Source organism: Thermobia domestica, chromosome 5 (assembly GCF_964235325.1).
Source record: "Thermobia domestica chromosome 5, izTheDome1.hap1.1, whole genome shotgun sequence".
NCBI lineage: Eukaryota > Metazoa > Arthropoda > Insecta > Zygentoma > Lepismatidae > Thermobia > Thermobia domestica.
Window position 1 is genome coordinate 315,307,341 of NC_137458.1, and position 18,402 is coordinate 315,325,742.

General features: G+C 36.4%; 1 protein-coding gene across 1 annotated transcript in view; it reads right to left on the bottom strand.

The window, feature by feature from the left end:
- LOC145686791 (uncharacterized) overlaps positions 1-18,402 on the bottom strand; it is a 759,437-nt gene that overhangs the window by 303,008 nt on the left and 438,027 nt on the right. The gene's annotated exons all lie outside the window — the stretch shown is intronic.

Genomic DNA, 18,402 nt, shown 5'->3' on the forward strand with positions numbered 1-18,402 from the left:
AAAATCTACATATAGGAACAGTGCTTCATTTTTGTAGGCTCCTATGATGTAAGTAATGGAGCTCCTTCTGCTAGCCTGCTTCCTAAAATATAACTAGATTCTTCATTTCTGTATATAGAGTCCTACGTTCATCTGCGTACATAAAGGGCCCCATTATCTTCAGTAGCTTAGGGCCCCACCAAACATAAATCCAGCTCTGGTTATACCTATCCATATATATTATTGAATTGAAGAAATGACACGTGAGTGTAAAAGTTCATGTGTAGCTTCCGAAGAAGAGAACAAAAAGAAATTTCTTTGGAAACCTGATCACTATAACTTATAAAGATATACTAGAACCGTGCAACTTAATGGTATGATACGCATACTGAAGTATAGGCTACCCTTATTAAGTTCCTCATTACAATAGTAGCAAGACGACAGTCAGTGGCGTGTTTAGGGGGGTTGCTATCACGCTCAAGCCCCACCCCCCGAAAGAAAATCCTAAATACGCCACTGATGACACTAGATACTATGGTAAATGACGTATAGCCGACAATTGACAGTAACTTTTGCAGTTTTTAAACTTTCTGTTTAACTAAAAACATTGTCCAAAGAAAAGAGAGATATCAGTCGATGATTACATGCTTTAAAGTAAACTTTTATGTGTAGTTTCGAAATGAAATGAAATCTTTCAGTTTAACGTCTCAAAATTATGTTCTTTAGGCTAATCATCATCATCATAGGTATTCTGCCTTTATTGGTAGGTCACTTGCCGCAGCTGAGAAGCTTCCATGCTATACGGTCCTCCGCTAACTTCTTCGTCTTCGCGTATGATCTTTCTGTTTTTAAATCATCCATTAATTGTAGTCTCCTTCACCCCCTCCCTCTCTTTCCCGCCACCATACCCTCTAGGACGTCCCTCATGATACAATCTCTTCTTAGCCAATGTCCCAACCAGTTTCTCTTCCTCTTCCTAATAATATCTAAAAGTGTTCTTTTCTCACCCACCATTTCTAACACTCTCTCATTCGTTTTCCGTTCCACCCAACCAATTTTTCCATTCTTCTCCACACCCACATTTCGAAGGCTTCCAGTCGATTTTCGGCAAGTGAATGATGATCACAGAATTGGTGGAATGAAACAGGAAAACCCTGAGAAAACTCTTCGACCACGATGTTGTTCATCCCAAACTTGCTTAGCCGACAATCGAACTAGGGACCCCACGCACCAGAGATAACCGCTATATCACTGAACCATTATGCACCCCATGCATAGATAAAAAAAAAAACGAACATTTTAGCGCTGAAAAGTGTGTCGTTCTGTGGCAATAACAGTTGACTGCTTTCTTTGTTCTTGAGGACAGTTTAGTATTCAGCCATGGAAATTTTAAGTGTAGTGAGTTTGATGCTGTTTTTTTCTTACGTCTCCCGATTTTAGCTGTTTAAATTATGACAAATTTATGTATGTATCTACCGGAAATCGAATCAACACCACGATTGCTATCCATATGGCTGCCTGAGCGCGCTCTGTTACAAACATAATGGAACCAGCCAGTGGCGGCGGTTGGACGTTAAAAGTTGGGGGGCAAGACATGATCTGAATATTTGCATATAAATGTTAATTTTCCTGCTTGTTTCTAATATTTTGTTTGACGAAAGGTTGTATAACTAATAGGATACTATCTTTTTCAGTTAAAATAACGTATATAGATATTTCATATTTTATTAAATAAATTGACAAGAGCAAGAGCAATGTCAGTAGGTAGTAGCCCTATGTACTCTTAAACAACAAAAGTGTAAGAAGAGATTTGATTCCTTGCTCATAAACATCTTAAAATTCTGTCTGAAAAACTGTGTGATCAAATTATTGAGTAACAAATTTGCAAAACAAATAAATAGAAAGGATAATATTAATCATAGTAATAAATAATGATGCTTGTTTTGCAAAAGTCATATTGAAACAGGGATTAATGAACAACTTAATTTTTAATTTCACACATGCTATTAAATGTATGTTATTACTCTTAGAAAATGAAAGACAGTAAATACTACAAGCATATGCTACGACATTTAAAGAAATATTTGCTTTTGCAACTTTCCGAAACATGTTCGTTGCCATTAGATGCAGTTTTCAGTTTCTTGGAGCACATCAAAGCGTTATACAAAATAATACTAAAACCTAGAATTATGTTGAATTCACTAAATATAATTGTATATACACTCGTACACTCCTAACACACCACTTCATTCATATATTGCACTACAAAACAATGGAAAAGATAGTTGTTGTTTCTTATTACGCTTTTCCCCTTACTTTAGAAAGAAGAAAAGACATTTTAGGAACTGTCAATTTTTGTGCAATTAAAAAATAACTTGTGAAATACTTTTTTTTTTTTTTTTTTTTTTTTTGGCTTTTGCGAAATGCTCTCTGAATTAGTTTCAAAGCGGCGAACCCCTGTAAGAAGAGAAAGTATGCTGAAATTGTTGTGCTCCAATAGGTTAATTTTGGGGTTACGTATTTTCTGTGGCAATTAAAACGCAATTCCTGTAGTTTTCTTTACTCCACGGGAAGACAACCAATACATACTCACGGAACAGCAAATATATGGCACCATTTTTTCTGTGAATCAGTAAATACATACAAAAACTTTACTTTTCTAAATGAAACTATATACATTAATGGGTTACTTCAAAAAAGTGCGGGGGCAACTGCCCCCCTTTGCCCCCCTAATCGCCGCCCATGGAAACAGCATTTCTTATTAACACTTGACAAAAACAAACTACGAGGGCCATCCGGAAAGTGGTACCCGTTTGCGCCGCATGAAGCGCTGATGACTCGGGGAACCGCTGGGCAAGGTCAGACCGCGTCAGTGGTTTGTCTGCCTGCTCTGTGTGAGGTTGCGTGACGCTAGCAGTGCCTGTGTTGTGTCTGTGCTCGTCTATAATGATTAAACGAATTGAGAACCCCGCCAGTTGTGAAGTGAGGGCCGTGATTAAATTTCTTAATGCACGAAACGTTCGACCTTGTGAAATTCATCGCCAATTAAAGGAGGTGTATGGAGACAATGTGATGGACGAGTCGTCTGTTCGGCGCTGGTGTCCCAACTTCAACCTGGGGAGGGGGAGTACACACGACGAGGAGCGTGCAGAGCGTTACAGACGAACTACTGAAGTCAGTAGACGAATGCGTGAAGAATGATCGGCGTGTCACAATTGATGAACTTTGTGAACATTTTCCTAATGTGTCTCGACTTTCTGGCGGGAAAAAGATTTGACAGCGATGAAGAACGTAAACGAGGCGTGACTACGTATCTCAATACGCTGACGGCGGAGGACTATGACGCTGGAATACAAAAACTCGTCACACGGTATGACAAATGCCTCAATTTGCTTGGTGATTATGTGGAGAAGTAGTGTAAAGTATGCTTTTTCCAATAAAAATGTGTATATTTGTTAATATGTACTACTGTGTCTTTATTGCACAAACGGGTACTACTTTCCGGGATGGCCCTCGTAGAAATCACTAGGTGGTTCTAGTTCCAGATTACCAATGCAAAAGATGAAGAACATTGCACAGGATTGGCAGTTGCATAAGACATTTCATATACGTAAAAGGACACTTTATACTCTGTGTAAGATAAAGATAATGTGTTCAAGTATTCGCTTGAGTTCAAATAATAGAGAAAGGAGTCATACATTTTCGATATGTAATAGTAGTTTAATAGCGTAACTAAATTTATTTGGATCACGCTATCGGGACTTGTAACCTTATTACGTCAGTCCGTTAGTTCACACGATAACTACTGAACGACACCGAATTCTTGATTATTATTTTTTTTGCAACACATGTATACCTGGAGCGATTATCTGGGACGGGTTTGTTAATGTGGTCAGTTCGTTGACATCTTCACGTGGAATGGCGACGCCGTTCAAGATAATTCTTGAACAAAAACGAATTATAGAAATGTGTCATTTCTTATTCGTCTATAATAGCTGGAACGATTATCTCGCCACATTCGTTAATATAATCAATTCGTTGACACCTTCACGGGTAACGGTGGCTCTCCATGTGTCATTCATAATTAACTAACTAACTAAGTGTACGGCCTATGGAACCCGGAGGTTCAATGCTGCGTTCACAAAAGCTCTCCACTGACTTCTATTCTTAGCTAACTGCATCCAGTTTCTACTTTATATTCCTATCTCTGCGAGATCCATCTTAATATTGTCCTCCAATCTCCGCCTAGGTCTTCCTAATGGTCGTTTCCCGATGGGTCTTCCAGTCAAGACTTTGAAAGCGTTTCTACTTTCTTCCATTCTAGCCACATGACCCGCCCACCTAAGCCTCCTAGACTTGACGACCCTAACAATGTTGGGTGAACCATATAAATTATGTAGTTCCTCGTTATGAAGTTTCCGCCATTCCCCATTCCCGTTCCTCTTGGGTCCGAATGTTCGTCTCAGGATCTTGTTCTCAAATACTTTCAGTCTATGTTCTCCCCTCAGAGTAAGCGACCATATTTCGCAACGATACTGCACAACAGGCATCGTTTTATATATTTTAAGCTTCAAATTCCTCGACGACAAGAGATTTTGAACCGAGTAGTAACACGAATTCCCTGCTTTTAGTCGACATTTAATTTCTTCGTGAATATGATTTTCCTCTGTTAATATTGATCCTAGATATTTGAAACTATCCACTTTATCAAAAGTATTATTTAATATTTTAACGCGTCCATAATTTGCTGTATTCCGGTCCCGACGCACTTCCATGTATTTAGTTTTCTCTACATTTAAAAATATACGTTTTCTCAAATGTCAAAACACCGGCGAGTTTTGGGTTGCATAAATATATAGGTGAAATATTTATATATTGTAAAATTCTCATTACAAGCTTAAATCCATTCATTCATAAACATATAGTTTCCTTTATTGTGTTTAGCAGAGTTTATTTATTAACTTTAACCAGTTGTCCCTTCAGAAGCTGCTGAACCTGACTATCAGCTGATATGTATTCTCCCTCCTCTGCTTATGACGTTAAAAGAAACATACGACAGTGCCTCTCTTTCTCGACATCGCTCGATTCTGATTAGCTGTCACTTGTTCGCTTTCATTCTGCAAATATTCATACTCTGCGACAGAAATTCTTTAACAGGTTGACTGCCACGGGAGTAAAGTGGTTTCCTTAGCTTGGGGCTACTCCGCGAAATTTTAAAATTACCATTATTTCTGTGATTTTTGTTTACTTCTATATTGTAAGCACATACTATAAAAAAAATCCACGGGTTATGATCACTTCGCAACTTTCTGAGGCCAAACGAATATTTCAATCCATATTATCAAGTACGAGGTGAGGTATTGATAAAGACCTCAAGGCCTGAAGCAGTTGTTGTAGTAAAACCTGGAAACAGGTCTCGCGGTCGACACAAGATATGTATGTGAGACCAGATTTCGTGTCTCATGGCAGTCAAGGATAAACTATTAAAAAGAAGTCGAGATCAATACTTCTCAACTGACAACGAGAAATTAGGACCTATAATTCTTCTGCAATGGTAACGAAAAGATTCATTAATATAATATGTGACGTAAGTGCCCTGGGTAGTATATTAAAAGGTAAAATGAATATAAAACCAATAATTGAAACTTACTACGTAAATGTCTTTCATTTTATTGATTTTCAATTGTTTGTTTTGTTTTATACGAGACAAGTTGGCTAAAATGCTTCATTACGTCACTTACTTTGAGAATAAAAGACCACTGACAGGGTGGTACCTCTTGTTATACACTGGCTACATGCATCTACTACATAGGTATGAAAATTCATGGAATTCCCTTCCATTGTTTCGTGTCTGGAGTCAAGTGTTCCTGCTCTAAGTTGACAACACGGAGTGATTGAATTTTTGCCATTGGAATAAATTAATTCTACTGAAATTAATCATCGTTTACAAGCCGTTTGTTACCAGTGAGATAACTCTGGACCAAAATACGGTGAATACACTATGGGAAAATGGCAAAGCGACCATCGAGGATCACTCTCAGAGAAGTAGCCAATGACGGGTAGGTGATAAAAAATCAACAAACAGACGAATTTATTGTAAACGACTATGAATTTCGATAGGTTTCCAATTTTAGACAACCTGGGAACGGTCGAGTGTTGATTTGTGACTCGAGCGGTCGACAGGTGGACGCGGCGCTCACTTACAATATAATCGTTTCTACAACTTTTTATGATTTTATATGGGATTTATTTTGGACACATTTCTATATGTTAACATTTTGTGATTTAATATTATTATTATTATTACTGCTACTACTAATAAAATAAAATCGCAAATAAAATTATAATACGTTCATGTAAAACAATTTGTTATTAAAATTTATAAGTTGTATCTATTTTTATTATCGAAGTTATATATATGAAATCAATTCATTTCATCTCATAAATAATACAATTAGTTGATTATCATTATCGCATCAAATTACATTTTATTATCATTATCACATAAGGATTACATTTTCTAAAAAAAATACATAATTAGAACGAGTTTTCAGTATATGCTCTTCATATGTTCATACTATTCGTATTTTGAGTTGGAAATTTCTAATGAAATTAAAGATATAAATTAGAGTATTTACACTAAGATTCTTAGTGTAAATACTCTACTTATGCCTCTTGATACATACAGCAGGTACTTCAATAAGACAGTGTCCTATTCCATGTCTCATCACTGTCCTGATGTCACCTATTACACTTTCAGCAGATGCTGATAGTCTGTTTCCCACACATTGGCACTTCACAGGCAGCAAATAGTACAGCGTTTTCTCTTTTTTTCGCAAACCATAGCTGAATCTGCTCCTTCTTGTTGTCCATGATCTCGGAAAAGTCACTCAAGCCGTTGGTCGACAGCTGAGCGTGGCTCTCACAAATTACGCATAGTTACATTTATAAGGCCAGTGGTACTCCAACAGGAAGGAATGAAAAGGTTATACTTGACTCCCACACACAAGACACTTCAAGAGACAGCTAGACAGCACCTCAAATCTGTGACCCCACTAGGGCTGCTCTGAAACGAAAACATAAACCAGGGTGAGCGCTGCGCTCACATGTCGACCGTTCCCGGGTTAAAGTATTCTCCATAAGTAACTGTAAGAAGTGTCATAGAACGACTACGACCATCCCTTTGACTGTCAACAGGTGAGTAATAGCAACAACAGACAGCGAGAAATTATTATCTAGTATGGATTAATTATGCGCCTTTATCCCCTTGTTTCAAACGGAAGTAAGGACTGCGATGGTATAATCGTAGAGCGTTCACCTTTCTTTGGTTCGTGGTATCCCAGGTTTGATCCCAGTTCGCGCTATGTGGTTTTTCGTGGTGGACAGTGACGTACCGTGGAAAATCAGCGCCCGGGGCAAGAGTATACGACGGCGCCCTCGTACATCTGAGTGAGATCGACATACCAGTCGCGAAGTGCCACCAGCGTTGCCGCGAACCGTAAGAAAACTCAAAAATTAACCCTTGACTTTGAGCAATTTTTATTACTTTTTCCTTCCAATTTATATATATATATATCTTTTCTTTTTTTCCTCCCGAATTTCGCGCTCCTTTACTTCTGTGTTCGGGCCGTCGTTCTGCTCGCCCCTCTTACGGCACGGCACTGGTTGTGGATAAACACCATGTTCGTCTCGCGGTTCTGCTATCTCCTACTACCTTTACCATTCCACAACTTCATTTATTCTCATGATCATCATCTCCTTATCCTTCAGAGCATAATTGTAAGATGTAAAACTGCAATATTTCTTATTATTTTTTTCAACCACAAATAATAGAAATCTACCGTATCCACTTTGAATCATGATTACCGCTAAAGCTTCTGGTTTCAAGATTGATCTCTAAACAAATGAAAAATGATAACAGCTACAGAGACCTTTTTATAATATTTCTAAGCGGTCACTCAAAATACAGGTGTAGTGTATATCTCTATCATAACCAGAAATGGTAGAAATCGCTTTCTGTTCTAATGTAGAGAGAAATAAACAAACTTATTTTACATTGATTCAACGACCCATTCTCCATCATAATTTCACACAAACCTGAAATGGTTTAAATTCATTAGTTAATTTCCAGTTTAAGTTATTGACCCTCATAAAACCAGAAATAGTACTGTAGCCTTAAAACTATAATAGCCCTCTTATAAATATATCGTTTTCGACTATTACAGCCAAATTTGTTGTTTTATTGCAAAAATAGTTACATATTCTGAGAGAACATCTCATTTTACAAAAGGAAATTCTGCTGTAAGTTGATATTAATGATTTCCCAGACTTTGGCAGGACTTTTTACCTTTGGATAATTTGCCAAAAATGAACAAAGTTATGCCCCATCAGCCGGAGTCAAGGATTAGTATCACACAAAAAGACAATATTCTTAAGTAAAAGGCAAGGGCGCCGATCCTGGAGGGCCCAAGGGGGCCCGGGCCCCCAAAGCTCATTTGGGCCCCCTATTGTATTTATGAATATACAATATTTGGCATAATTTGAGCGTAATTTATCTTAAAATCTTCATATATATATACCTTCTGCATCTGAATGCCCTCCCCCCAAAATTTACAGAGAAATCGGCGCCCTTGGTAAAAGGGTGTGACAAAAGAGAAAATATTCATTTTCTGGTAAACGTCTATCCGTATGAAAGTGATTACAATATAAGTCGATTTTTTAAACATTCAAAATCTTTCGCAAAAATTTGCTTTTCACGGATTTACTAAGGTAGTAGGAGATGAAAATGTCAACTGTCGTAAAATTTCACAAAACTTGATGACACTGCCATCTGTTATCCAACACAAAACTCCAGGTCAATGCACGGACAGTTTATTTACACTTGTGTTTACATGTGACAACTATGTTTGATCGGAGACAGAAGTAATGTTTCTTCCGAAATGGCGAAAGGTACTGTTTCAATTAATGTTAGGTGGTAGATGATTGGTTTAAGAAAAGATGGCAAACATGAGACGAAGGTAACAGACATCTTGAACATTAGTAAAACGCGTATTCACCAAACCATTCAGCAATGCCAAGAAACGAAACAAGTGTCCGATTGGAAAGGACGCGGCAGAAAACGTATTCTTGACAATTGTACTCTTTGGCTGTTAGTGAACCTTTCAAACGTAAACAGAAAAGCAACAGCAAGAGAAGTATAAAATCTTTTGGTTAAAGAAGTTTAAATCGAAATTGTGCACAGTAACCCAGAACGAAAATTTAAATCTGAATGCATGGTGACCAAAGTGCAAATCTGAAATGGTTTCGAGTTGTATGACAGCCAATAGTTATGGTGGATGTTCCGTAAATGTGGATAGATACTTAAATTTGATGAAGGAGTATATGATCCCGTCAAAGATTAAATTGCTGAGAAGAGGGACAACTTGATTATATCAACAACATAATGCACCTTCACATGTCTTCAGAAACGCTAAGAAATGCTTGAACGAGAGGAAAATTCCTCTGCTAGAGTGGCCAGTGCGATCTCCGGACAAGACCCAATTGGAAAGGTTCTTTATGAACCCAGAATTAGCGAAAAGAAGGATTGGTTCTGTGCTGTAAATCCTGAGTGCAATTGCTGAAATTTGGTAAAACTTCAGGACCAAACAGGTCTTTTCAGGAATTTGGTAAGACCAATGCCAGAACGTGTAACACCGCTGGTGAGCCAGAAAGTATTAATAAAATGCATAAACAAAAATTAATATCTACGACAGCTAAAAAAATATAAAAAACAAGAAACATAATAGAGATGGATATTTTTACACATTTTACAGAGATATAATATTCTTTTCATGGTATCACTTGAACATAAGGAAATGATCACGGAGCCAAGCTAATTGTTATTTTGACATACTTTCTTCTAGGGAAGAATTCTATATTTTTGTTTAAATTAAACGTGTGCCTGCATCTATGAATAGAAGAGTTTGTTCATTTTGGCAAATTAATCAAAAATAGAAAGTCCCACATAAATTCGGGAAAACCAACAAACCTAATTCAAAACAGTATTTCCTTATGTAAAATGACTTGTTCCTTCAGAATAAGTAATTATTGTTTTTTTACAATAACACAAAAAACGTCACAAACGTTCCAAAACCTTGTTTTTTTATGAGGATGGTCTTGTGTTTTTCCAGCACTACTGCAATAGATAGAGAGGAGCTTTTTGTATGGATTTGTATGCATCTAGTATAATTCCAAGTCAGTGAACACTTACTCGCTGTAAACACTGACTGCGAAATGAATACCAAACGAAAGGACAACAGTCCCCTGCATGGCTTGACAGTTAAAACAAGAATAAACATGATTGAATATCATTGATATAGCAAATAGCAAGAACAATGAGTACTTACGGACCTTTGTCAAGTGTGCATTTTGACTTTTCTCGCCTTCTGCTGATAGCGGCATTCTTTACCAGTGCTGCTGTGGGTGTGATAAGACAATGTTACAGCTAGAGGAAAGAAACGAGTTGAGAGCCTTCATTGGACTAACCATTCATTCTTCTTTATTTTACTTCACAACAACGAATTTCCAGTTGCATTTGTGAATAAAACATCTCCTAGAGCACTGGCGCAAATCCCGGGGGATGAGAGGGACATGTCCCCTCCAATCTTGGAACTGGTGAGACGTTCTCCCAATGATCCGATTTGAAATGTGTTTTTTGGGGGAAAATGTGATGATTTGTGTCCGATTGCCACAAAGGAAAGTAAGATGAAATTGATATTCCCCCTGAATAAGCCTCAAATTTGCCCGCCTCCCAATGTTGAAGACAACTCTGCTCCCTGATCCTCCACACGATTGTTTTTGAACTTCACAATTATTTTCAGCATCGCTTAACAAAAAAGAAAAGAAAAGAAAACGGTCCTACTTGTCCCCCCTAATGTTGAAGACAGATTTGTGCCGCTGTCCTAGAGTATAACATCATTACTTAATATTTTGACTCCCTTCTACTCAAAACACAAAACGCACTTTGTTGTGTTATGGTAGCCTAAAGGACTAACTATTACCAAAATTTCATACTTTTTTGTCCAGGCCCATTGGAGATATTGGACAGTGAAATATGCCAAATTGCCATAATTCCCCAACTTTACGATTTTTTCCAGGCCTTTGGGAGCAGCTACAGGTCTGTAAATTTTTGTCGATTAACTTATGACCCCGGACTACATGCACACACAAATTCAGACCTCTACGTCAGTTGTTTCCTCTTCAAAAACATATCTTCAATGTCGAAAAGTTGCTACTGTAAGCCCTGATTTCACCCCCTTGGTGGGTTTAGGCAAAAATGTTAAGGAGATCAAAGTTTTAGCTCTGCACGAGTTGGATACTTCCAGCTATTTTCAATTTGGTAGGACAAATTCATGCTGATATATTCGAAACAACGTAAACGCCTAAAATAAAATAAGACGCAAAATGGCGCCAGCCGCTGCCTCGCAATGGGATGTTGTAAAAAATAATTAATTGTGTTTTTGAAGTACCCTGATATAGTATAAACATTCATGAAAAAATTAGATTTTTTGGAGATGGTCGAGCGGCACATGCTTGATCACTTAGAATGGATTGACTCAGGTTACGTAGAAAAATAACGTTCGTTATAATCTTCTATCATTAGAATAAGAACGTATTTCTTCAAATGTGCCTTTACTTTTTGAATTCCGGTCGTAGATTCAGTGTTCCATGAAATGCAATCATTTCTGTCTATTTTCCTCTACTGAAACCGGACGTGCTAGTAATTAATGCAATTTTCTTTTTTACTATTGATCCCCAAAGAGGAAAAGTGGTGATGGATAAGGGTCAACGTACTCTGATATCAATTTTAGTGTTGCAATAACAGATTGAACCTCTGCATTAATCCTGTTATTGAAACCTTAAGTTGTCAAAACGCCTTTTACTTCTCAATATTGTTTTTTATGCAGCAGTAATGGTAACAGATGGGAAGAAATTATCTTTTTGCACTATTCCGTCAGAAGCGTACGCGTGGGATATCGTAGTTTAACTCTCTTCCTCACCATTGAAAAAGGTATTCTGGAAAATAAATATTTACTACATACACTATAAATAAAAATCACTCTTACCTTGAGAATAAATGAGATACAGTGTTTGAATCCACTTTGATGAAATTCTACGTATGGCACTAGTTGCAGCTTGAGAAGTTGAGTTCCACCTACCTACTTATCTGCTTATTGTAACTGAAACTTCTAAACCTATCATTTCTGTTCAAAATTTTGAATACATATGAGGATCAATACTGATCATAAAATTTAACAGTAAATTTAAACCATTTTAGGTTTTAATGAGGTGATAAGGTAGAGAATGGGTCTATCCTTGTGACGAATTCTTGTCCAGAAAAGTATCTCTGCCTTTCTGCGTTTATAGATTATGCCCATCAACATTGAAATCGGAAACGTGATTCCCGCCACTTCCCGTTACAGGAGAGAGACAATAAATATGCATTTTGAGGAACAGGATACAAATTTTAAAAATCTTTATAGTTATTATAATTTTTCTTTCTTTAGAGATCAATCTTGAAACTAAAATTTCCAGTAGTGGTCAACATTCAAACTGGGTATAGTAGATTTTTACCATTTCTAATTGCAAAAAATGAAATATTTCAGGTTACGTCTCACGTTTTGGTCCTCTGAAGAGCAAAGAAGACTATGAATCATGAAAACGAATGAAATTGTGGTATGATGAAAGGGGTAGAAAACGGTAGTACATCCAGAAAATCTACGTGCATGCTATTTGTCCACCACAAAGACCTAATGGCGCGAGTTTGGATAAAACCGGAGATATCACGCACCTAAAGTGAACGCTCTGCTGTTATGTCATCGCAGCCTCCTTTCTGTTTGAAATAGATAAAGACGAATATAAAACTAATAATTGAATTCATATTAGCTAATAGTTTCTCATTGTCTCTCATTCTTTTTAATCATCTGTCTACAGACAAACGGACTGTCATAGCCATTCTATAAACACATCCTACAGTTACTTCTACACAGCACGACCCGCTTAAGAGAGCAATAACTTCCGGAAGTACGTATTTGTTGCACTCTACCCTAAGCAGCTGTTTTAAGTTGGTCGCAAAATGTATATCATGGGAGTCAAGGTGGAACAAAACGAGCCCTGCGGGGCTTCTAACCCGTTTCTACTTCTTCTCCTCCTACTCCTCCTCCTCCTCCTCCTCCTCCTCCTACTAGTACTACTACTACTACTACTAATCTGCACAAAAGTAAGTAAATAAGTTTTTTTAGTACTATTTTCCTCTTATTTTAACGAAAAAAATGTCATGAAATTTTTAAAAAAAACTTTCCTTAGGCTGGGTTTGAACGCCAAAAGCGATTTCCATTATTAGTCCGTAGCGCTAGCACGCTCGAACACGAGAGCCGACAGCAGCAAGCGTTTGATTTGTGCTATATGTATGCCATGTGCAAAAAAACTGGTAACGCCAACCAATCAGAACTGTGTATTTAGTTCCTACTTCCGGGGACTTCTAGTCCTGTGCACAGCAGTTTGGTGGTATAGAAGGGGAAATCTGTCGAAATTCATTGTCGTTTACAATAAATTCGTCTAGGGCCTATTTGTTGCTGATTTTCGTTATCTGCCACGGTAATTGGCTAATCCTCGATGGCCACTCTGCTTCTTTCCCCATCCATTTACTGTATTTTGCTCCAAATCTGTCTAATTAGAAAGAAATTGCTTGCGGATGACAATGGATTTCAGTAGAACTCATTTAATGCACAAAGAAAAAACTAATCGCTCCATGTTATCAACTTACAGAGAATACTTGACTCCACAGACTGCTTACACAAAACGAGGAATGGGAATTCTACGAATTTGCATACGTAAATAGTGAGTGCATGTACACAGGAGATAACAGTAGATGTCACTTTGTGAAGGCTCTTTCATTTTCAAAGTGTGAGTGAGTTAATTCAGTTTTCTGCTAATTTGTACTCGTACAAAAAAATATAAACAATTGAAACTAATTACAGAAAACTTTCCAAAATATTTTCCTTGCATTTTATATTCATCTTACTTATTAATATAGTCAGTACGTCACTTATTTATACTATATACTCTTATTTTAATTAGCCTTTTTATCATCACTTCACAGCCCCGGAGAAGGCGTTACCTTCTGTGGCCCGCCCAGTTTCGACTGGGAATGAAATTGCAGTTAAAAAAAAAATCACTTCACAAATATTATGGATCTCTCCGTTACTCGGGAAGCACAACACGTGGTTATTGGGTTTTTTTCAACTCGAAAGAGTAAAAGCAAACCGGTGGTCCTAAATCAAGTCACCAATATCCTGATCTTTTCTAGACCGCCGGTCGCTTGATGCGAACAGAAGTTCCCCGTTCACCCCTCCCCCATCTACTGGAGTTTTAAAAAAATGAGCGTTTCAAATAAAAGGCCATATCTCCGAAACTAATCAAGATATTAATGAATTTCTTTTTCCGGTTTTAACTGTAAGGTATGCTTTACGATTTTGTTAATTCATGCTTTCGATACACCCGACGAGTTTTCGGAAAATTTAACTTAAATATTAAAAACTGACATGTTTTGGCCTTAATATTTTCTGTTTTGCTCTGTATTTCCCGAATGAGTTGAGGTATGGAGAAGAAAACATCCCTAATGAAATATGTAGAGCATTAAATTATCTTTTCAACGGTATCAATATTGTTAGGTTTACTTCGAGAAGTAGCCGTACAGCGAGGTAAGTTTGAAGGAAAGTGTACTTTCATTCGAATACTGATACTCCGAATGGCAGCACTGAATTTCAGCTCACGTCAGTCAATAAAGGTTTTGTTTCTGAGATAAAAGCTGATTTTTCCCCAATATTTGAAGAACAGTTCTCACCCTTCTCCCTTGAGCTCTCTTGCACTATCATGATCACTTCTACATCTCCGGTCACTTGATGCGACCATGCGTTAAGGATCACAAAATTATGAGATAAGTAGAGATGTCTTTTATAGTGTTAAAATCCATTTAGAGTTGATATCAGGATGATTCCGATTTTTCAGCTCTATTTGTGTGCTATATTTCCACCGGTTGTTGAAAATAATTCCTTATCGCGAAACATAAAGCATGGAATGCATATTTTAAATAATCATACTTGTTAAGTAATTTAGGATCTGGTAATGTGAATGATGAGGCGATAGCAAGTGCAGAGAAATGTGTGGTGAATCTTTACGCTCATTCACAAAAATCTTCGATCAGTGCTGTATACGCTTATTTGGTCGGTCACAAAAAAGCAGACCAACTTCCACCAATGAAATGTGCTCTAATGTTTCACATTTAGCTAGCACGCCTTTGAACATACATTTGACGGCACATCAGCGACTCGAATGTTGACTTTCTTCAACCCAAACATTTTGGTTGGCAAACTACGAATGGAAAAGTGGTGCCCAAATGAACCAGTCAGGAATCCACTTCTAAAAGTTGTCCAGAATTAAAGTCTTGTAGATGTAAACATATATGTGACACAAAGAATTGCAATTGTGTGCGGGCTTCAGTGGAGTGCATGAAAATCTGTAGCTGTAGTGCTAACAAGTGTTATAACTTGCTTATAAACACTTATGTACCAGTAAATGATTCATCTTATAAAGATTCAAAAGACTAAAGAAATATGTTTTTTTTTTTAATATTTTGCGCAGATTTGATATGATAATGTCGAATATTATTATAGTTCTGTTTGTTTCCAGTAATTAGTAAGTATTTAATTAAGTTCCATGTAATATTGTCATAAATTACATACAAATATAGTTATTGAGCTTTCTGCAAAAACATTTTTTTTAAGTGACCACTGAGAAAATACAAACCCATATTTTTTTTTTAGAAATACTCTTCAGATGTACAATGACGTTATCACTCACCCTGTATATCACCTGTAAATGGTGTTTGCCCCTACTTAAGACATCTTTACATATGTTCTTACATTATTTATATTTTCTGCTTTTTCATTATCGTAAGATAATATTTTTATTAAAGAAATAAGGAATTATTTTCAACGACCGGTAGAAATACAGCACACAAATAGAGCTGAAAAATCGGAATCATCCTGATATCAACTGTAAATGCATTTTAACACTATAAAAGACATCTCTACTTATCTCACAATTTTGTGATCCTTAACGTACGGTCGCATCAAGTGACCGGAGATGTAGAAGTGATCATGATAGTGCAAGAGAGCTTAAGGGAGAATGGTAAGAACTGTTCTTCAAATATTGGGGTAAAACCAGCTTTTATCTCAGAAAAAAAACCTTTATTGACTGACGTGAGCTGAAATTCAGTGGTGCCATTCGGAGAACCAGCATTCGAATCAAAGTACACTTTCCTTCAAACTTATCTCGCTGTACGGCTACTTCTCGAAGTAAACCTAACAATATTGGTGCCATTGAAAAGATAATTTAATGCTCTACATATTTCATTAGGGATGTTTTCTTCTCCATACTTCAACTCATTGAGGAGATACAGAGCAAAAAAGGAAATATTTTGTACAAAATATGTCAGTTTTTAATATCTAAGTTAAATTTTCCGAAAACTCGTTGAGTGTATCGAAAACATGAATAGACAAAATCGTAAAGCACACCTCACAGACAAAACCGGAAAAAGAAATTCATTAATATCTTGATTAGTTTCGGAGATATGGCCTTTTATTTGAAACGCTCATTTTTTTTAACTCTTGTAGAGGGGGGAAGGGGTGAGCGGGGGAACTTCTGCTCGTATCAAGCGACCGGTGGTCTAGAAAAGATCAGGATAGTGGACTTGATGATTTAGGACCACCGGTTGCTTTTGCTCTCTCGGGTTGATCCAACTCCTTATGTTAGAGACTCTTCCAGATTCTGTCTCCCGACTAAATGTGCCTCTTGTGGTTTATGTACTATCCTTTTGAAAGAATCTTTCTCAAAGGGTAGAATTATATGCATAGTCGAAGGATAAGACCTATAAAAATTGAACAAATAGACAATCAGATACGGGTGCTGTGCAGAAACAGTGGCACTGTCGTTTATATCTGTTGTCATAGGCAGAAGGAAAATACATATATGCTGCTAGCTAGGCTCAGCAGCTTTTGCCGGAAAAGTAAGTGAATAATTGAGAAAAGTTAATAAATAAACTCTGCTAAAGACAATAAAGGAAACCATAGGTGCACTGAATATGTCACCTACATGGAGAATTTGTGCTACATATAATAAAATCATTAAAGATTACGAAGGTGTAGACATATTTCATTGTTCAGAAAAATCATTCAAAAAACTAGTATGTGTTTTGTAAAAAAAAAAAAAAAAAAAAAAAAAAGTAAAATGTATTATTTTAATGTAATATTCTGTGTTTAAGCATCAGGTTCATTATATATACAGATTGGTATTCAAGTTTTATGTTATATTGTAACATTATATATTTAAGTTCATATGTAGACATGTAATTGGGCAGTAATGCCTGTTGTGTTGATAAATAAATAAAATAAAAAATAAAAATGTTAAAATATTTTCGCCCATATGTTTATGCAACCCGAAACTCTTCGATGTTTAAAGGTTTGCACATTACTGCTAGACAAAACGTACGTTTTTTAAAATAAATAAAGGTTTTAAATGAATGGAGTAGGGGCAATGTCTATGTATTGCAAGAAACAGAATTCACTAATTTGCTTTTGTTCAAGAATTATCTTATGGAGCAATGTACACTCATGTCCAAAATTATTGTCGCATGTCTATAAATATGTTGTTGTAGGAATATAGTTTGATAACGAATTTGCCCAGTATTTCTTACAATGTTAGCATGTGTATAATCGGCAAAGACATGTATGTGGCAAATTTCACGTCAAAAGAGCAGCAAATAAGAATAATAAAACGAAAGTAAAACTTTCTTGTCCATTTAGTAATATTTTGACTTACTCATTCTAATTTTCGTATTTGTAATTCTTTTCCTATGAAATTTACAACAAATATACATTTTCCGATTATACACATAGTATCAGTATTAAAAGTATCCTGCAAAATCATTATCAAATTATATTCTTACAATAAATCAGTTATAGATATGCGACAATTATTTTGGACATGAGTCTACATATTAAAAGCCAGTGTTACACGTGAAGATATTAAAAGATTCATTCCTTTAACGGATTGAGGCCGACATTATCACTTTAGATAAACGTGTGTTGCAAAAAAAATCAAGAATTCGGTGTCGTTCAGTAGTTATCGTGTGGTGTAACGGACAAACGTAACAATTATAATCTTATAAGATATAGTAATAGATAGAGGGGAGCTCTTTTGTATAAAGTTGTTTGCCTCAAGAGTTTGCCTCTCTTTGTTTCGCAAGTGACAGATATATATATATATATATATATATATATATATATATATATATATATATATTATCTTCGTTTTTATATTAAT